The sequence below is a fragment of the Hemicordylus capensis genome, chromosome 2 (assembly GCF_027244095.1).
Source record: "Hemicordylus capensis ecotype Gifberg chromosome 2, rHemCap1.1.pri, whole genome shotgun sequence".
Classification (NCBI taxonomy): domain Eukaryota; kingdom Metazoa; phylum Chordata; class Lepidosauria; order Squamata; family Cordylidae; genus Hemicordylus; species Hemicordylus capensis.
This window is the reverse complement of record NC_069658.1, coordinates 142,243,706-142,265,273: the sequence shown is the minus strand read 5'-3', so window position 1 is coordinate 142,265,273 and position 21,568 is coordinate 142,243,706. Positions and strand designations below refer to the sequence as shown.

Here is a 21,568-nt window from a genome sequence, read left to right as displayed (position 1 = left end):
CCATTTTTGGAAGGGCGGTATAGAAATCGAAATAATAATAATAATAATAATAATAATTATTATTATTATTATTATTATTATTATTTGTGAAAGTGGAGTCATGGCGATTACAAACAACAGGGGACTCACTATCCCCTCTGTTGTTTGTAATCGTATAGAAATTGAAATAATAATAATAATAATAATAACAACAACAACAACAACAACAAAAACAACAACAATAACAATAACAACAACTCACTATCCCCTCTGTTGTGTGTAATCACCATGACCCCACTTTCACAAATACAATTGACAATAAAATTCTGGCATCCCAGGTCCTTGGGAAGGACTCGATGTCTGGATAAAACAAACCAGTCAATAACACCTGTCTGACTGTGTAAACAAGAAATAATAATATTAAATTTGTGAAAGTGGAGTCATGGTGATTACAAACAACAGGGGACTCACTATCCCCTCTGTTGTTTGTAATAGCCATGACTCCACTTTCACAAATACTAAACAGAACAGGCCTCGGATTCCAAACATCTAAAACATCAAGTAAAATCAGCCATCTGCTGTACATGGACGATCTGAAGTTGTATGGAAAGTCCCAGTCAGAAATCGAATCACTGCTAAACACTGTCCGTATATTCAGTAGCGATATAGCAGTGGAGTTTGGACTAGACAAGTGTGCTGCATTAATAATGAACAGAGGGAAAATAACAAAAACAGAAGGAATAGAACTGCCCAATGGAAGCAACATCAAGAACCTGGAAGAGAAAGAACCTTACAAATACTTGGGCATTCTCCAGGCTGAAAACATCGCACATGCTGAAGTTAAAAGAAAAATAGGAAGTGAATACATCAGGAGAGTTAGAAAAATCCTAAAGTCCAAACTCAATGGCGGGAACACAATACATGCCATAAACACCTGGGCTATACCTGTTATCAGATACACTGCAGGAATAATAGACTGGACCCAGGCAGAGCTAGAGACGCTAGATCGTAAGACCAGGAAAATCATGACCATCAATCATGCTCTGCACCCTCGCAGTAATGTAGCTAGGCTATACCTCCCTCGCAGCTCAGGTGGAAGAGGAATGCTGCAAGTCCATCAAACAGTAGAGGAGGAGAAAAGAGGCCTTGCAGAATATATAAAGGACAGTAAAGAAGATGCACTTAAAATGGTCAATAATGAGAAACTTTTCAACACCAATGAAACAAAGCAGGCCTACAAGAAAGAACAAGTCAAGAACTGAGCAGAAAAATGGAAAAAGAAGCCACTGCATGGTCAATATTTGCACAATATAAGTGGAAAATCAGACATCACCAAGACCTGGCAATGGCTTAAGAATGGCAACTTGAAGAAAGAAACAGAGGGTTTAATTCTGGCTGTGCAAGAACAGGCACTAAGAACAAATGCAATAAGAGCAAAAGTAGAAAAGTCAACAACAAACAGCAAGTGCCACCTTTGTAAAGATGCAGATGAAACCGTGGACCACCTAATCAGCTGTTGTAAAAAGATCGCACAGACTGACTACAAACAAAGGCATGACAAGGTAGCAGGGATGATACACTGGAACATCTGCAAAAAATACAAGTTACCTGTAGCCAAACATTGGTGGGACCATACAATTGAAAAAGTTGTAGAAAATGAAGATGTAAAAATATTATGGGACTTCCTACTAGAAACAGACAAGCATCTGCCACACCAGATATAACTGTAGTTGAGAAGGAAGAAAAACAAGTGAAAATAATTGACATAGCAATACCAGGGGATAGCAGAATAGAAGAAAAAGAAATAGAAAAAATCACAAAATATAAAGATCTACAAATTGAAATTGAAAGGCTGTGGCAGAAGAAGACCAAAATAATCCTAGTGGTAATTGGCCACAGGGGGCCACACCAATCCTAGTGGTAATTGGCCACACCATAGGGGCCACAGAAATCACCATCAGCCAATTACAAAAAGCAACTTTACTGGGAATAGCTTATATTCTGCGATGATATCTATCATAACAGCAAGAACATTGATAATAAAATTCAGCCATCCCAGGTCCTTGGGTAGGACTCGATGTCTGGATAAAACAAACCAGTCAGTAACACCTGTCTGACTGTGTAAATAAATAAATAAATAAATAATACCTGGATTCACATATTCCACTGCAGAAAGGTGCCACCAGCAGTGGCTGGTCCAATAGAAGGACTGGTAACTGTGTGGCCAGATTAACAATCAGCATGAAGATCTCCCTAATAGCGTTGGGACTGTTTAGTTTTATGCTCTGTGTCTCTACAGTGTACAGAGATAATATTATAGCGCATATGTTTTACGAGGTGGCTAAAGTGGTCAACAAGATGGACTGCTGAGTCTGCCACCACATGTCCATCCATGCTTGGAAGGGGGGAGCCTGCCCATGGTCCCCATCCCTTTGAATGCCACCAAACTATCAGATTATGATTATGCCACTTGGAGGAATAGGAGGAACCTCACTTGGGCAGATAGACAGGCAGATATCAACTAATTCTTGTATGTTGTGCCCAAGGAGGGAGAGTTCTGTTTCCAGTGCAATGGCACCAGTCCACAGTTGTAGAACAGCACATTTGAAGTTACTTTTGTGGAAAATGGGGCCACCATAAATGGCTCCTATATGCAAGATATAACACCCTCCAGCTATTCTATTTCAGGGTATGACCACCAGACAGCACTGTACATCAAGACCTGCAAGGAGGGATGAGAGGCCCTAGCAGGACACCACTACGTGTGTGACAATAGGAACCTACCCAGCCTTGCCGCCGCACTAGAATAGAAGGTGCTATGTGGCCCAGTTGTGGCCTGCTGTGAGACTTGCCAAGAAGGTCCTAGTCAGGAGAACCGACTTAGGCAGGATTTGCAGGCCGCACAGGACATAGTGAGCAGCCTGGGCCCCTTGATGGTAGCGGATGCCATAGGCTGGTCCTTCCTTCCCCTGGTGGGAGTATCTAGGACAGGAGGTACTGCCATTAGGCTTCAAGCCGTGGTGGAAATCCTGACTAATGAAACTGGAGAGGCTCTTCTCTCACTGGCTTGAGAACAGAGAAAGATCAGGCAAATAACCCTCCAGAATCGATTGGCCCTGGATTATGTTCTAGCTTCCAGAGGAGGAGTCTGTGCCCTTATAGGCCAGGAATCCTACATTTATGTGCCTAATAATTATGATGAATTTTTTGACCATGTCTTGGTCTTGGCTAACCTCCTGGTTGCCTGATATAGGGGCTCTGGGAAGGAAAATACTGGCAGTCTACTTAGCTATAGTAATCTGCATGGCAATCTTATATGTTGGAATACTGCTGATAAAATGCTTGATGCAGCGGATTACTCACTCCGCATCTCAGTATGCTCCCCCAGGCGCTCAAACATGTAGGCGATATATAACAAATTGTGTAGGTCGGAAGAGCATACCTATAAGAAGGATTTTGGAAGGAGCGAGGCTTAATGTATCCACATGAAGCCTCAAAGGGGGGACTGATGAAGGAAGATTTCACTATCCTCTTTCACCTAGTTTAGGGAGTATATGGAAGTACCCCCAAAATGGCAAAGTGAGCGGGTCGGGTAACAGTGATGGACCAATGAATGAATGAGTGAGCCAGTGGCTGCTGCTTGAGTAGTGGCAATGGATGGCGTGGGTTGCAGCACAGAGAGTCATTATTTTATTTTATTTTATTTTATTTTATTTTATTTTATTTTATTTTATATTCAAAGTATTTCTATACTGCCCACAACTTATGTCTCTGGGTGGTATAGGAATATCTTTTGGTCAGTTCCCTCTTCTCTGGAGAGGGTCATCTTCCAAAAACTGCCTTAAAATGCTATCCTATGTATGTTTACTCAGGAATACTTCCCATGGTGTACCCAATAAGACTTACTCCCAAGTAAGCATGCTTAGGATTGCAGCCTGAAAACAACAGCGGCTGAGGGAGAGGATGGGATTTGGCATTTGTTTGGGGCTGGCATGCATTCCAGGTGCCCCACTGACTAATCAGGGACAGGACCATAGTTCTTGATTAGAACTGTGAGTCCTTTGCCCGGGGTGGGGTAGTAGTGGAGCGGGAATATCCATAACTTGCAAATAATTTGCTTTTCAAATGTGATGCGATGAAAATTTACTTGGACCTCTGTGCATCAAGTCATGGTTGGTTCTGGCCCACCAAGATATTTGAGTTGTGCACCCCTGTGAAAACGTATGCATGTTCCAATACAGATGTGTAAAATACCTGGGAAATTGAGCTTTATATGCATTGAGAGAACTATTTAATTGCCCACCAGTGAGCAGCCAAGCAGGACTGGGTGTGTGTGTGTGTGTGTGTGTGTGTGTGTGTGTGTGTGTGTGTGTGTGTAGAAGCAGGAGATCCTAATCACAGATATCTCACATTACATATAGTTTGGTCCTCTGAAAAGAGGGCACTCTAAAAGGACTTTATGTGTTTGGTTTTTGGAGATAGTCTGCTATTGTAGGGCAATTGGATATATGTTTGTGGGGGGGGGGAGTTTCTCCACAGTGGAGCATTGATGCAATAATTGTCTCCATAGTTGTTTGCATGAATGTGATGTTTCACTAACGAGTTGTCACTTTGCAGACAAAATACGTCTCAAAGGGCAACCACAAAGTGTCTCTCAAGATGCAAAATATCCTGATTTACATTGTGCAGCAATGCAGATAGCTTTAAAAAACGGATTAGGGGCATTAAAGGTAAAGGTAAAGTGTGCCGTTGAGTCGATGTAGATTCCTGGCGCTCACAGAGCTAGTCAGGTCATTTCTCCGCTGCGCCATTAGGTGGCTTTAGTGGAGGATTAATCTATCAGTGGCTATTGGCCATGATAGCTAAAGTATGACATTCATGTACAGAAGCAGTATACTTCACAATACCATGTGATGGGATAAAGAACAGGATGGGAGGATTTCACACACCCTGTATGTGAACTCCCAGGAAACTTTGGCTGCCTGCTAACTGAGGCTTATAATATTATGCATGGTGTAGAGAAGTTTTTCTCCCTCTCTCACAACACAAGAACCAAGCAGGCATCATCCAATGAAAATGACTGGCAAGAGACGTTGGATGGATGAAAGGAAGTACAGTAGTTCTTCCCATAGTGTGTAATTAGTCTGTGGAATTTATTGCCTCAGGATTTGGTGGTGGCTTTAGAAGGGGATTAGACAAACCTGTGGAGGACGAATCTATCAATGCCTACTTGTCATGATGGTTCTATCCTACCACCAGATTCAGAAGCCAGTTGCAGGAGAACAATGTCAAGAGAGAGGGTTATGCTTTTACCTCCTGCTTGTGAACTTCCCAGAGGTATCTGTTGTTTCCCTATGGGAAACAGGATAGATATGCTTTTGGACTACATAGATCTTTACCTGATCCAGCAAGGCTCTTAGTTAATTTGACTAGATGGATCTTTTGGTCTGAATTAGTAAGGCAATTCTTATGCTCTTAATTTTGTGGGTGCCTTTCTGTGGCCATAGTTATGCAGGAGGAAATAAATGATCTTTCCAGTGTCAGTCAATGTACTCTTGACACTTTGAATTGTTAAGAATTTTGCCTATCAGTAGCTTGGTAAAGGAAGAAGATCAGTACTACAAATAATAAAAATGTGTGGAAATGCATACTGTATCATGGATGCAAAGATCACTAATTAATGGGGATGTGCATGGAACTGGTTCTGCTGGTTTGAAGGCAACGGGGGTCTCCCTTTTAGAGCGGGGGAGGGTGCACTTACCCCTCCCGCCGCTTTCCCCCATCCGGTGTCCTTCAGGAAGACAGCTGATCGGGGTGGCAGCGTACTTCCCTGCTGCCCCGTTGCCTCCGTTGGCCGGATATGGCTGGAATTCCCTGATGCGCCTGCAAACGCCGGCACATGCGCGTCGGGGACTTCCAGCCACATCTAGCCAACAGGGGCAATGGGGCATCTGGGAGGTACGCTGCCGCTCTGATCAGCTGTCTTACTGAAGGACACTGGAGGGGGGAAAGCTGCAGGAGGGGTAAGTGCACCCTCTCCCACTCTAAAAGGGAGACTCCCCGTCACCTTCAAACTGCCCTGCCATGGTTCCGTGCACATCTCTACTAATTAACTCAATATAATATAGGCTGCCCTGCTTTCATTAAGTTGGATATTTATCCATACCAACAACAATCAATTTTGTTTAAAAAAATTATTAAAGGGCAAATGCCTGGCGAAACAAGTGTGTCTTAAGAAGGGCCTTAAAAGCAGCCAGGGAGGGGGCTGAACGAATCTGGGGGTGGGGGAGGGTGTTCCAAGGAAGAGGGGCAGTCACAGAGAAGGCCCTTCTATGGGCCCAGGCACCACGCATTACACCAAGGCCCGGGACACTAAGGAGGGCCAGCTGAGAAGGCCTCACAGGATAGGATACAACTGGCTGAGAGAGGCGATCCCGGAGAGATACAGATGCTAAGCCCTTAAGAGTTTTGTAGGTGAGAACCAGCACCTTGAATTGGACCCGGAAGTGAACAGGCAACCAGTGCAGCGACCATAAGAGAGGTGTGACACTAACAAATCTACAGCCACCCATGAGGAGGCGGGCGGGCATCCATGAGGAGGCGGGCATTCTGGACTAGTTGAAGCTTCCGAATCATTTTCAAAGGCAACCCTAGGCAGAGTGCATTATAGTAATCCAAATTAGAGGTAACAAAGGCATGAGTTACTGTTGCCAGGGCCTGCTGGTCAAGGAAATGCCATAACTGGCGAACCAGCTGAAGCTGGAAATAGGCAATCCAGATTTACAACTGAACTCATTTATTTACGGTCAATGACCAAATAAACACTACAGCAAAGAGCAATACAGTACAATACAATAACATAAATAAAATTGCCAGATTTACAGATCTGGATGTGCATTGAGCATGAAGGGTGAATATTGCTACATAGTGTGTGATTAGGGCTTAGAACTATGCAGTATTGGAAAATACATTTGAGTTGTATCTCTGATACAGCATTTTGGCTTGTAACATTGGTGCTGGATTACACAAAACACAGATCAGTGTCAACAGCATCAGTATTTAGAAAAATTTAGTATCACTTTGTGACAGATATATATGTTCTATTGATTTTGATCCATTTTGACTGGAAGATCACCATCTTGAATATCAAGTTTACATTAAGTCAAAAGATTACACTTTCTGAACTGAACTATTGATAGTTCCTATCTCTCTTCCTCTGTCAGACATCTCTGACAGACACCTCTGTCAATATCCGTGGGAACGTGACTATTGTATTGATAATATCTGAGTTTGTCACCTTCTCTTTTAATGTGTTAATAATTTATTATTTCTGTAAATGACTGTCTGCACTCACTAATCTCTCCATCTTTGAATGTTCACATGTTAATGTTGTTAATCCTCCCTACTGATTTTTTGTGAATGCCAATGTTCACCAGATTTAGGACTTTCATTGTAACATTCATACATGGAAATCAAGTATGGGCAGTCAAAGGCTGAGTCACCAACTTTTCAAAACACTTGTGCTTCTCTCTTCCATTTGGAGTTGATTCTTGCTTTAGGCATTTTTTTCTTTTTCTTTAAAGGAACACCTATATGCAAGACCATACTTTGGTGCCTTGGCATATCTATGTTGCCATGGCAACTGCAAAAGTTCTAGGTAACCATTGATGTAACTGCTAATCCCTTTTAATGGCGATGACTGTACAAGCCACACTCTAAAACAGCTGTACATATCTAAGGAAACAGCAGGGTGCCAAAGACGAGCGCTAGCCAGGCCTCTCATCTTTTCCAGTGGCAAGGAGGCAGCGTTAATGTACATCCTGCGCCTTGCAGCGATGGTTCCATGTTTCCATGGAAACCAAAAGATTCTTTTGTCTTTGAACAGGCTTGGATCTTTGTTCCTGGGAGGGAATCCTAGTGGCTGTGAAGTCATGTTGGCAATCAGAATAGAAGCCCTCCCAGGCAGCTGCTGTGGGCTGGAACAATTTGCTTACACATACAAGTATTCAAAACCCACCCACAGAAGTGGCGCTTCTGTTGTATTCACCTGAGCAATCAGTGAGGCAAAATCACTGGTGTTAATACATCAATCCATTGTCGCTTCCCCAGGAATAGGTTTAGAACATTCTGTTCAATGTCACTCATGCCTAGACTGCATCTGTTCAACCAATTTGCTCTTGCAAGCAGCCATTAAGTTTCTCTTCTATCATGAGTTATCAAAGTTCCCTGGGTGGCTAGCCTGCTGACTGAACATATCGGCACCTGTGAGATGGTACAAAGGTCAAGCAATTTATGCCAGCACAATGAACTGGAGAATCCATCATTGTGCCTGTAATGACTAAGGGCATTTGCATCTAGATCACCACCTGTTACCACTGTTGCTGCCACTGACACTGCTATAGCTGTAGTTTGTGCTACTAATTGTCCGCGCCATTGTTGATTAGTCTTGTTGCCCCCTTTGGCTACTAGTTCTTGGAACAATCTTGCTGGCTTTTAGTTAATCCAGAGCTGCCGAACCTTGGCCCTCCTGCAGATATTGGACTATAACTTCCGTCTTACATGACTGTTGGCGACGGCTGACTAGGGATGATGGGAGTTACAGTCTAAAACCAGCTGGAGGGCTGAAGTTGTGTAGCTATGAGTTAAGCTAACACTGGGACTCATTGGTTTGAGGCTTCCTGTAAAAGGAGACTGGAAGATTGGTCTATAGCTCATTCCTGGATCTTGCTAGCTGTGCTTTGTCCTAAGTCAGGGCTGCACAACTGTTGTAGTCCAACACAGCTGTTGTTGGACTGCAACTGCCATCATTACCAACCACAGTGGCCAATAGGGATGATGGGAGTTGTAGTCTAATGTCTGCAAGAGGGCTGAAGTTGTGCAGTCCTGTCTTATGTCCTAGTACATCATTTAGAAATTCCCGTTCCTTATCAAGGAACAAGGTCCTTTCATTAAGGTTGTCATGGTCTCTCATAGGGTTAAGGAGCTATCCCTATCATCCTTTGAATTCAAACGGCACAGTTCTAGGAATACCTTTGATGACACACAATCTTAAGACAGCTTTAGAATTATTTGGAACTCTTTATGAGGCTGGATGTTAAGCAAAGCAAACTTGAGAAAACTTGCTTAAAGTTTCATGTCAGTCATAAGAATAGCCCTGCTAGATCAGGCCCAAGGCCCATCTAGTCTAGCATCCTGTTTCACACAGTGGCCCACCGGATGCCTCTGGGAAGCCTACAGGCAAGAGGTGAGGGCATGCCCTCTCTCCTGCTGTTGTTTCCCTGCAACTGGTATTTAGAGGCATCTTGCCTCTGAGGCTAGAGGTGGCCTATAGCTCTCATAAAGGTAAAGTGTGCTGTCAGGTCGATGTCAACTCCTGGTGACCACAGAGCCCTTTTGGTTTTTCTTTGGTAGGATACAGGAGGGGTTTATCATTGTCATCTCCCACACAGTATGAGATTATGTCTTTCAGCATCTTCCTATATCACTGCTGCCCAATATAGGTGTTTCATCAGCGGGGATTTGAACCAGCAACCTCTGGCTTGCTATTCGAGTCATTTCCCTGCTGCACCATTAGGTGGCTATAGTCCTCATACTAGTAGCCATTTATAGATGTGTGCTCCATGAATTTATCTAAGCCCTTCTTAAAGCCATCCAGGCTGGTGGCTGTCACCACATCTTGTGGCAGAAAATTCCAAAGGTTAATTAAGCGTTGTGTGAAAAAGTATTTCCTTTTCTTGGTCCTAAATTTATTGGCAATCAGTTTCATGGGATGACCACTGGTTCTAGTGTTATCCAAGAGGGAGGAAAAAAATCCTCTAGCATGCCACTCCTCAGTCATTCTTTTTTTCCTAAACTAAAAAGCCCCAGGTGTTGTAGCCTTGCTTTTTAAGTAAGGTGCCCTATGCCCCTGATCATCTTGTTTGCCCTCTTCTGCATCTTTTCCAGTTCTATAATATCCTTTTTGAGGTATAGTGACCAGAACTGTACACAGTATTCTGAATGTTGCCACACCATAGTTTTGTATAAAGGCATTATGATATCAGTAGTTTTATTTTCAATCACTAATGATTTCAAGCATGGAATTGGCCTTTTTCACAGCTGTTGCACATTGTGTCGATGCTTTCAAAGAGCTGTCCACCACGACCCCAGGATCTCTCTCCTGGTCAGTCCTAATAAAGGTTTTACTAGAATTGTAGCTTTTAGATAAGTTTTAGATAAGTCCCTAATGGACCAACACAGATATCTACAATTTTAGGAACATGGGAAGCTCCCATATATTGAGTCAGACCATTTGTCTTTCTAGCTCAGTATTGTCTACACAGACTGGCAGTGGCTTCTCCAAGGTTGTAGGCAGGAATCTCTCTCAGCCCTATCTTGGAGATGCTGCCAGGAAGGGAACTTGACACCTTCTGCTCTTCCCAGAGCGGCTCCATCCCCTGAGGGGAATCTCTTACAGTGCTCACATGTGGTCTCCCACTCAAATGCAACCAGGGTGGACCCTGCTTAGCTAATGGGACAAGTCATGCTTGCTACCACAAGACCAGCTCTCCGCTCCAGGAGATTTTTAATTTTAATTTAGCTTTAATTTTTAAATATTGAGGCTAAACGTAGGTCGGGAGATTTGGCAGAAAATAGCAGATTGGAGTTCAAAGAGAAGGAGCAAAATAGATATGAAGTCATAAAAATGTACATTCTGGAGGGAAATGACAGCAGGGGATGTTATCTAGCCTGGCGTTTTTATCTGATTGCTGACCCTCAGCAACCTGTTTCCAATCTTGCAGAGCCCTTCCAGAGGGCAGGGAATGCTCCGGGCTCCATGGACTCCTGCCCAACAGCATCCAGACAGAGGTACTGAGGGAGTTGCGTGAGAGTTCTCCTCATACCCCCACAGTCCCTCGAAGTGAGCATGATTGGTTTCATCCACTTTATTTAAATACCCTTCATGATATTTAATAGAATACTTTGACCTGCTTTGAAACTAATGGCGAGTTCACACGTATTTTCATCACACATTGGCCATAGTATGACATGATGACTTTGCATGTGTAAAAGAACTACCACAGATTAGAATTTGTATATCACTGAATATTACTTCAATTGAAATTCTTTTCAGGGAGATCAGTTCTCACACACGCAGGTCCACATTGCTTGTCGACTGCACCATCTAATTATCAAATGCTTGTTGACTGCACCACTCAAACAGATCTGCAAATAGAACATTTAAATTGCCTGATGTCATCTTCTATGCAATACTTTTCAATGAGGATTAGGGTTCATACATTCAGCTGCTGGATATTATATATTGAATAATCAGGTGAGAAGTTATCAAGTTATGCACATGCTAGCCCTAGGATAGTAGCTTTTCTGAGTCTCTAAAATGCAAGCCCATGGTTGAAATGAAATTTGAGTCCTAGACTTGAACTCTCAGTCCAAATGATTTGCACAAGGCAAGTATGAGCCCAAACTGGAAGGCAAATGCATTTTTGCACAAATTAAGTTCCATAAATCATTTGAATATGTATATTTTGCCTTCAAATTATATGCATGGTACTTTAGAGAACAGCATGAGTATGAACGCCACTGCCCGTTAAGATAATCAAGAGAGGACCATCTGCAGTTGCCACCAGCTACTTGGGGACAGGCTTCTCCGCTGCTGCCCCAAAGCTTTGGAACACACTCCCTGCTGAAATAAGAGCCTCCCCATCTCTAACAACTTCTAAAAAGTCTTTAAAGATGCATCTATTCACCCAGGCTTTTGACTAAATATTGTTTTAATAGTTTTAACATTGTTTAAAGTGTTTTAAGGTTTGAATTGTAGTGTTTTAACTTTTGCTGTATCATTTGTTTTGTTTTAACTGGTGTTTTGATTTTTTAAAATTTATTTTAACTAATGTTTTAACTTTTTCTGTTTGTTTGTTTGTTTGTTTGTTTGCTTTGTTGTAAACCTCCCAGAGATGTGAGTTTTGGGTGGTATAAAATATGTTAAATAAAATAAAATAAAATAAATAAAATAAATGACATGAGTAAAAATATAGGCCACTGCCCCAAAGGACTACATACATGTAGAATCCCCAAGCTCTTGGAGGGAAGATAAAATCCACTTGAAAGCCAGATAAGGTTCATCAGATGCTAGTTGGTAATTCTTGCCATATATAACCAAGATAGATGAAATTGTACTCCTGAATCTCTCTGCCATCCTTCATATACATCCTTGTCTATCCTTTTGCCCTGGTACACTATAGATGTGCAGCTTTGTTGAATGATTCAGCAAGGAATTAACAGCTCAGTCTAGTCCCAGCAGGGATGGAGCTGGACTCTGACAGGTGACATCCGAGGTCAATAAAAATGCAGTGTTTTTATTCCATTAGGTATTTGCACCTCCCTTCCCTGCCTTGCAGTTGTTTATCTGAACATGGCAGAGCAATCATCAGGAAAAATAATAATAAAACAAAGGCATTTAAAGTTCTTGGTGTAATTCCCTTGACATGAAGTCAGCCACATTAATGGCTGACTTCAGATACTGAGGGGGATGGAGGTTAACAGTCATTAGCAGTATGTGATTCTGCCTAGTGAGAGTGCAGCAAAGAAAAGGGAACTCTCATTAATATATTTCTTCTTGAAGGGTTATGGAGAACTGATCTGAGGAGGCTAGGTGCCATGCAAGGATGAGAGAGGGCATAGATATAATGCAGGGGTATTCTGGAGAATATTCCAAAGTCAGATCTATGTTGGGTGTGTATCCTACTTACTTGTGATGTACACAGTGGCAAATGTGGGACAGGTTTCTTTCTGTCTTTGTTGCAGATGGATGTATTCACAATCAGCACAGGGGTTCAGTCTGTATGAAGGTAGGAGTGGGGTTTGTATGGGTCTCTTCCACAACACATTGTTTTTGCTTAAAAGGCACTTCCCTTTGTGTCACTTAAGAAGGGTGCCAGATTTCAACCTAGCTGGAATTTGGACTAGAATACCAAGTTCTGGGTGGAGTGAGAGGTCTTTCAGAGAAGCTATGAAACCTGCTTAATTCCTAAACTTTCTATTCTAGTCCACAAATAGTGTGAGAGTCTTAGCACAGTCAAGGGGCATTCATCACCTTGTCACGCTCCTAGTGATGGGCAAGCTTTCCTCTGATTGCTTCAAAATTGGCTTTGGGAAGTGTTTAAAAAAACCCACCACTGTCTGCATGTTATCTCCTGGTTCATCGTGTTAGTGCATAAGTACGTATGGTCCCATGCAAATGCAGAGTATCATATCATTCCCTAGGGAGCTGCAATTTGATTTAACCTGCCCACCATCCCCACCATCGTCCATGATAGAGAATTGCCTGGAAATATATCTGCCGCACTTAAACACAGGTGCAAGAGAGGGTTTAGATCTGGATGCAGAACAATGACCATATCTGTTAGGGTTGTGCGTTTTGTATTTTTTTCTGTTTTGTTTTTGGCCCAAATCTGAAACACCCCCATTTTGTTCTTTGTTCGAAATTGCAAAATCCGAATCCAAAACGTTTTAGATTTTTAAAAATGGACTTGGGGGGAAACTAGTGGGTGGTGGTGGTAGTGCCCGATGGGTGGAAACTACCACCCAAGTTTCAGAGGAATTGGGCAAAGGGCTGATTTTTGATGAATTTTTGAAGTATAGGATTTTTCCCATAGGGAAGAATGGAGGTTTCAGCAAAAGTATAGATTCATGTTGGGGGGAAAGGGGTGGCCCAGAGCAGAGTAGGGTGGATGGTAGTGTCCAGTGGGCAAGGAAGCTGTCAGAAGTATTTCAAAGGAATTGGGCAGAGGGCTGATTTTTAAAGATGTAATGGAGTTTGTGAGTCTGTAAAGGTCTTCCCCATAGGGAATGGTGGACCTCCATAATTCCTGTCCCATAACTGCACTGGGGGGGGCACCAGGGTGGCCCCGAGCGAGTGGTGGTGTAGAGCACATAGGGTGCCAACCACCCACATGGGTTGCTAACCCATGGGGTACTGGGTTCTGTTGTTTCTGAGCTGTTTTGAGTGTAGATTCAGATTCTCTGGTAGCATATGAGAATGGATTCATGGTTTGTTGTTGAAAAACTCATATGCTACCAGAGAATCTACACTCAGAACACCTCAGAAACAACAGAACCCAGCACCCCATGGGTTAGCAACCCATGGGGTGGTTGGTACCCTATGTGCACTACACCACCACTTGCTCCCAGCCACCCCAGTGCCCCCCAGGTGGAGTTATGGGTCTGCTGAAACCTCCATTATTCCCTAGGGGGGAAAACCTTAAAGAAGCGTAAACTTCAACAATTCCTAAGAAATCAGCCCTTTGCCCCATTCCTTTGGAAACTGGGTTGTGGCAGGCACCCCTTGGGGCACTGTCACCCAACCCACTGTTTTGCCCCTCAGGCCCCCTTTCTGCCCCGAATCTGCCCCAAAGACATGTAAACTTCAAAAATTCTTTAAAAATAAGCCCTATCCCCAATTCCTTTGGAATCTGGGTGGCAGCAGGCACCCATTGGGGCACTACCACCGGAACCACTTTTCTGCCCCCAAAGCCTCCTTTCTGCCCCGAATCCACCCCAAATAACATCAACATCACACAACAACAGCAGAGCTTTGGAAGAAAATCAGGCAGATTTCCAAAGGTCATGCACATCCACATCCCCCCTGCCCGAAATGCAATTGATCTACACACAACAGTGTGAAACAACAATAATGAAATGCACACTGCCCCACTGGCCAATGAGGGTAAATGCACACTGCCCCACTGGCCAATGAGGGTAAATGCACACTGCCCCACTAGCCAATGAGGGTAAAATTTACCCTTAAGTTTGCTTTAAAGGAATAAGGAGGCAATTGCCAGGAGATCAGCTAATGCTTTCGCTGGCCAATCTGCGGGCTGGAAGGGCTGGAAATTCAAACAGATGTCAAAACTCAAAATGGAGATTGAAGGAGAAAGACTTTTTGCAATTGCAAAATGGAGTTCCAAAACAGCCGAAAGTACAAAACATTTTGTATCTGAAACAGAGATGTTTTGTTTTGGCTACAAAATTTTCTGTTTTGAGCATTGGGTGTCTTGTCTTGGCTACAAAACAGCCGAAATGGCCTGTTTTGTGCACAAAACGTTTTGTATCCGAAACGAAACGCACATCCCTAATATCTGGGTGACAGATGATCGGGGGCAGGAGGCTGCAGTGGTCATTGCCCCCACCACCTGGCTTGGTAGCATCTGGTGGGATAGAACATCTAGCACCCCTCCTGCTTACTCAGAGGCATGCAGCAGCAATCTGATGTGTCGAGGCAACAACCACAAAAAGCCTCTCCTCCTCCTGCATTGGACTTGAAAAGGAGAAAAGAGTGAAGCAGAAAAGGAAGTTGAGGAAAGGAGAGTGGGGAGGAGATGCTGTAGTCTACCGCTTCCCCTTCCCCTCACTACCTCTTCTGCTCTACATCCCTCTCCTTTTTCAAATCACACGTGTAAGGACAAGGAGCAACTCTTCATGCTTGCTGGCTGGGCACATCAGAACTCTGCTGTGTGCCACCAGATATAGGGGCAGAGGGTGGCGTTTGGCATTTTGCTTCAGGCACACAAAGATCTTGGATAGTTGGGATAACTGATTGATCCCAATAGAGAAGATACTCACCAGATCAAAGGCTACTCCACAAGATAACTCGGTCACATTATTGACAGCAATCCATGAGATTTTCATCCAAAAGAGCTTTTCCTCTAAAGAGCTTTTGTACATGTTGCTATATAGCGATTGCCTGTGTCGGTTTACGAAATGCTGACTGTGAAACATTTTTAACACTACAAGTTCAAGGACAACTTCTTGAGGAAATGGTGCTCAGTTTGTAATTCAGCTGAGCTGACCTAGAATGATTCATAAACAAAGCCAAGTAATTGTGGATTTTAGCCCACCTCAGGAGCCAGTGATGGCTTTTCTTTTCTTTCATAGAATGCATCCTAGACAGTCTTGAAATGATCCATTTCTCCCCATCATCCAATATAACAGAGTCTCCTCAGATTTCAATTATCCATTTTAGCCCCAAGTATGTTTAACATTTTCTGATCTGATAGGGTAACTGTACTTGCATACAGCCTATGATTTGAAATGTTTGCTGTTTGGCCCCTTTCTTATAACCCAAATGTTGTTAATGTTTTTGTTTTTCCCAAACCTCATCACACATCTCTGCATTCTTAGGATGAGATTCCAAAGAGAGTCCTGTGAATTGTTGTCACAGGGTAAGTACGATTTTCACTTTACATCCTCTCAGCAATTTGAAAAGTGATGTTCCTTCATTCGAATGGAGCAAAAAAAGTCTTCCAGATTGACTTTTTCCAAGTTGTTGTTGGTGAAGTTGTCAGATGCAAGTTCTCTTTTAGTAATTGGTTGGTTCTTTCTTCAAAGCCATTCCCTCTTGGATGGCACAAAGAAAGAGTCTTTCCTTTTATTCCACTGTTGCAGAATTATTGCTCTGTATCAAATGAGGCAACTTTTCCCCCATTGTCAGTCAGTAAAGGAGGCCTTCTCTGATAAAAACTGGAGATATGACCTGAATCACCTTGTCCATAGCAATTTTGTAAAAAATAAATATAAATTAAACATTTGGCCATTGGGAATAGTAATCATCACCAAAATGATAAATCTTTGTTGCACAGAATAACCATCAAAAGAGTTCAAATGATTAATTATTAACAATTCCCGTGGACTGTTGGAATACTCTCCTGGAAGCTTTTCACACGGGGCTTTTGAAGCCCTTTAATTCGCTTTTCCTCCAGAATGGAGGGGGTGCATTCACATATCAGCTAGATTTACCCCAAAGTCCCTGTGAGTTATTGGGGAGCAGTTCACACACAATTCAGATTTTTCACTGTACATTAGAGTGCAACCCGATTTATATCCACTATTTGCTGCAGTTTTAAAACCTGCTGTGTGTAAAAGTCCCTGGGATTGGTGGAGTAGTGAAAGTCTTCTGAGATTTGTTACATGAGACACAAGTCATACAGTTCCTGATTATTTCCTCCAATGTGTTTGTCCGTTCCCGGCCTCCAAATCTTGGTCTGGTTTATCTTTTAGTCAGACTCCTGTGTATTTGTGTTGTATTTTAGCGTGTGTATTTTTGTAGCAATTTTAGAGTGTCTTTATCCTAAAATCTGACATGAAGCCAACTGGGACAGCAATTCCAATATGCTACCATAATTAACAGAGTTCTAGGTCAGGAAGGGCTTCTGAGATCAACATTATTACATCAAGCGTACTAAATAATAATTAGCTAAGATGTAAGAAGAGTATCCCTTTCTTGAACTGAAGACTGAAACTCCAGGCAAAACCACTCTCTCTCTCTCGTAGCAGTCTCTTCCAATAGTTAATCATTTTCTCTTTCTAAAAGAAGTGCCTCATTTTTAATTTGAATTCCTTCCACTTTAAATTCCAGACATTTGTTCCAATTATGCTTTTCACTGCTAGAATAAAGAGCACTTTAGTGCCCGATACTTTCTCCCCATGGAGGTACTACATTACAAACCTTAATCAAGCCACTTCTTAACCTCCTTTTCAATACGTTAATTAAGACTTGCTTTTCAACCTTCAGTTCATTCTCCATATTGCCCAAAATCTTTACACATCCTGTTAAAATGGTGGAGTGGTTGTTTCTCTGAATGTATCAAATTTATTACCAGATTGCAAGTTGGTTTCTTCAACAGAAGGTAGCAAGGCGATGGATTGGGGGAAATTGAGCAAGGGAGGGGACAGCTTTAAGGGAGAAGATGGCAAGCTTATCTTAGGGAGTGTTCTCTCACATGAACATGAATCAGGACACCGTATTCCAGGGGTCTTGCTCATGGGAAGGTTGTTTGAACTAGAACCTTCTCCATAGCAGTGCCTAGGCTGTGGAACTTCTGCCCCTCAGAAGGTTGCTAGTTCAGGTAATCAAGTAATTAGATCAAGTAATTATATGCAGTACCTTTTAGGCAAATATGTTTCTTTTCATATAGATTTTTGGGGATCTGGTATAGTTTTGTGCTAGGAAAGGGGGTGTTCTCTCCCAATATACATGAACTATTCCTTTTAATGTTGTTGTTTTTAACAAATCGTACTTTTTTCAGCTGTTTATTGCATTTTTACTGTTCTAATCTGCTCATCATGTTAGGCATGTTTAAAAGGGAGCAGAAAGGTGATAGAAGTTAAATTAACAAACCAGCTCCAGGGGCACTTTCTCTCTCCCCTCTCTGCACCCCTATCTTCACCCCATTCGCCTTACTTTGGAGGCAGTTCATTTCTGCCATCTTTCCCTCCTTTGATCCCTGCCTCCAGTTTGTATTTGATTTTTCTGAATCAGGTAATATTGGGAGAAAAATATTAGCAGATGCAATTTCTCTCCCCGCTATAGCTCTGTACTGGAGAAAATATACAGTGGAGAATCTTCCACAAAACACTTAAAGACACAGAAACCCTGTCTTATATTGAACCCAATAAATCTGTCTTCTGGAGCACACCACTGCCCTCTAACAGGGATTCCCAGATGTTGTTGACTACAACTCCCAGCATCCCCAGCTGCAGTGGACTTGGCTGGGGATTATGGGAGTTGTAGTCAACAACATCTGGGAATCTCTGTTAGAGGGAACACTGGAGCACACACATTCCTGCTTCTAAAAATGTGCGTGTGATTAATAGCTCACATTAAAAGCTTTGTATTGTAATCAAGCTGGGACACGACACTTCCAGATAACAAACACCACAAACACCTGCTTATTCTAAATACCCAAGCATTACAAGCGTTCATAATATACATTATCCATTGTCAAGCAGGCCTATGTGTATGTGCCACAATTCCCTACAAGGTCAGAAAGCAAGTATATAAAACACTGAATTAAGTGTCCTAAGAAACTCAGCTTTAATATTTAAAACTCTGCAAGTTTCTAGACCTTATGGTTGAAAAGATAGAAGTTGAGGGCAAGGCTGGGCAATGTGTAGCTAGCAGGAAAATGGTCTCCTACTTAATTAACAGTAAGTAAGCCTGACTTCAAGCCACCTAATGGCACAGCGGGGAAATGATTTGATTAGCAAGCCAGACATTGCTGGTTCGAATCCCCACTGGTATGTTTCCCAGACTGTGGGAATCACCCATAGTGATATAGGAAGCGATATAGGAAGATGCTGAAAGGCATCATCTCATACTGTGCGCAAGATGGCAAAGGTAAACTCCTCCTGTATTCTACCAAAGAAAAGGGCTCTCTGGGTTGCCAGGAGTCGACACCGACTCGAAGGCACACTTTAAGCCTAACTTCATGATCTTTTGTCAGGGTCATGGAGTATCATCTGACTCACTTGGGCCTATCAGTGCAAGGTGGCTTCCTTAGCCAATTCAGCTGATCTCCTCACAGTTGCTGGCATTTTGTGTAGAGCTGGGTAATCCTGCATAAACTGGATCATTGCCTGACACCCACAAGTTGATGTGAGCTCAAGTCTTGGAAAGGTTATATGCAGCGATGTAGTTGCAAATTCAGAAGTGCAGGCACCCTCCATGACAGCCCCCATGGCCATGCCCATCTCAACAGCCAGAGAAGCCAAGAAGTACTGGCACTCCATCCCTGCATGTCCGCCCTCCTCTACACCCCTGGTTATATGGCTGCAATAGTAGAATGCCAATATTAATTTGTTTCACTAAAGAAAAAAAGAAAGCCTACAAACCCAGGAGGGGTAAGCACTTTGACAAGAAACATTTCAAGTCAAGAACTGGGACAGAGAGAAGCAGTGACAGAACCTGCTAGTGAAGAACACAGCCAAGAGGTAATTTAATGCATACGGTCCATATGACAGCACGAATTCCAAGGGAAACAGGCCCATTGAGAAGTTCTGAAGACATCATGGAAGCCCCGAGCATCAGCTCTCCGGCAGATTAGTCATTTGTTTGAAACCTGTTTCCAAGTGACCTAACCAATTCATTTCTAAAGCAACAGCAGATGGCATCAGACAGATGGCTTGGTTATTTCAAATCCTCTCCAGAGAAAGAAGGCGGCACTTCACTATAAGTTTACATTATCTTGACAGTAGCCCTGGACTTTAGGAGTGAACAGGGTTTGAGCACATGTGAGATTCAAAAACCCTTCAGAGAAATATGGCTAAAGCCCACTTCTCCTGCTTTATTTTATGATCGTTGCTATGGAGCTTAAGTTTGATTTCTTTCTTCGAATTGACAGTCCAAGCTGTTGCAAAGATTCAGATCATGTGACTGTATATTTATGAAATGCAGCCCGAATATAATTTTTCCTCCTAAAAAATGTGATGTCCTTTAGATACTACAGCAGGGGCATGGTTTCCATTATTTCATTCCCCTGGCCTTGCAATAACATAAAAAGGCCTAGTGTCACGTGAGCATGGCCAATTGTGCAGAACTTTCCCATGCAACTGCTCCACTGTCAGAAGCAGAAGTAATGAGTGGTTGGAAAGGAACCATGCAATTGGTCCCTTCATGTGATATACTGGACAGTAAAAAATAAGGGAAAATCAACTCTCACCCCACTGCTGTAACAATGAAAAGGCCCTCCACTCCGACAGATTACAGATTGAACCAGACCTGTAAATTTGTGACCTGCAAAGGCTGCCCCGAGTGTTTCACAACTTCCTATTTCAGAAGTCCTTGGTAGGCTGCAAAATGATAAATTAAATGAGCTCCTGGTTTGCTGTGCTTGCTTGGTGGATTACAAGTTATGCAGGCTTGAATCTTTCCATTGAAATAACTGGGAAGTGCTTAACTTTGGTTGATTTAAACATTGGACTGGTAGCAGTTTAAGGCACAAGAATACGTAGAATTTCATATAGCATCTTCAAGTATTCAAAGCCCATTCATTATCTCTACAATCCTTACATTAGCCCTGTAAGTTGATTGAGTGATTGATTGAGTGCCGTCAAGTCAGTGTTGACTCTTAGCGACCACATAAATAGATTCTCTCAAGGACGATCTATCTTCAGCTTGTCCTCTCGGTGTCTCTCAGTGGTCTCTCAGTGGTGCATTCATGGCCCTGTAAGGTAGGTCACTATTATTCTAATAATGCTAAATAAGGGACTGAGTAGGTTTGGATGAGATCACTTAGTGAATTCATGGCTAAAGCAGGATTTGAATGGCCAACTCACAGCTAACACATGCAGTGCAATCCAGTTTGTTTAATTGGAAGGTAGTTCCATTGTATTCAGTGGGGCTTACTGTCAGGTAAGTGTGCACAGCAATGCAGCTGCGTCATAGTACTATTTATTATTTTATTTATTCAATTTATATACCACCTGACTCCAAAGGCTCTAGGCAGTTCACAAAAATAGACCTCCAAATAACCAAGCTATGGGGTGGAGTCCCTTGCGCCCAAAGCGGCAGTTCAGCAAGAGGCTTTGCACAGAGAGGAGCTCTGCTTGCGAGCTCCTCTCTGCCTCTTAAATTGAGGGCTGTCTACGGCCGACAGCAGTCGGCCAGGGTAAGGGGGACTCGGCAGCTGGGAGGGAGGGTGGGCGGTCGGCGGCGTCGGCCGTGGGAGTAAATTTTTTTTTTAAAGTTACATGGCCTCCGCTCCGCCCCCGGTCTCCGTCTCCCCGGCCTGGCGGGGGCAAGTGCCTGGGCCGA

At 42.9% G+C, this 21,568-nt stretch overlaps 1 protein-coding gene across 4 annotated transcripts in view; it reads left to right on the top strand.

Moving 5' to 3' along the window:
- Nucleotides 1-21,568, top strand: part of LOC128342137 (uncharacterized) — a 326,129-nt gene that overhangs the window by 199,409 nt on the left and 105,152 nt on the right. For 2 of the 4 annotated variants that reach the window (XR_008314788.1, XR_008314789.1), the window contains exons 3-4: nt 12,784-12,827; nt 16,159-16,199. The gene's annotated coding sequence lies outside the window, so the exon portion shown is untranslated. The remainder of the gene's footprint in view (nt 1-12,783; nt 12,828-16,158; nt 16,200-21,568) is intronic. The other 2 variants (XR_008314790.1, XR_008314791.1) reach the window with 1 other exon arrangement.